A 735-nucleotide genomic window follows, 5' to 3' on the forward strand; every position below is an offset into this window, starting at 1 on the left:
TGAGAAACACCCTTCATACTGGACGCATGGAATATGTTGACTTTTAGCTGATTTTTTTAATGAAATCTTCATATTTTCCCAAGCTGGAAGCAACCGTGACCACCTGAAACCTGCTCCTGCCTTTGTTTCAAAGTAATTTGCATCATCACAGACCCTCGCAGGAGACCTGTCCTTGCCAACTACAAACTGCTGCCTTGAGTTTTCCCTCTGTAAAATCCTATGAAATACAAACTTTCATTCCTACCCAGGAGAACTTTTCCAATCTTTTCTCTGATGCCTGATGTGGGTTTGCGCCCGAAAGTTGCAATTAAAGTTTGCAATGAAAGAACTTGAAATGGAAGTCTACAATTATTTTTTTTTCTTTCTTTGCAAAAAATCTTCTTGGTCCAATGAGAGACCACTTCTGTCCCCGAGCCCTGAGCGCTGCGTGCAAATGCTGCAGCGAAGGTCGTTCCCACTCCGAGTTTCTTTGGCTAATTTTGCTTCGGTAACCACACGCACCTCAGCTCTCCCCCCGCGCTCTCGCGAGACCGCCCCCGCGCTGGTTCCATATTGGGTCATCCCCGTCCCCACTGCCCCAACTCTCGCGAGACCCACTGGAGTCTCGGTCGGGCAGTGCCACTGGCGGAGCGGGCGGGGGGCGGGGGGTTACGTCGCTCCGAAGCTGCCGTCAGCGCCTGCAGCCGCCTCTACCTGCGCGAGGAGCCCCCTGCCCCCGCCTCCTGCGGCCCCCCC

The sequence above is a fragment of the Gavialis gangeticus genome, unplaced genomic scaffold (assembly GCF_001723915.1).
Source record: "Gavialis gangeticus isolate Ggan-Ray unplaced genomic scaffold, GavGan_comp1, whole genome shotgun sequence".
NCBI lineage: Eukaryota > Metazoa > Chordata > Crocodylia > Gavialidae > Gavialis > Gavialis gangeticus.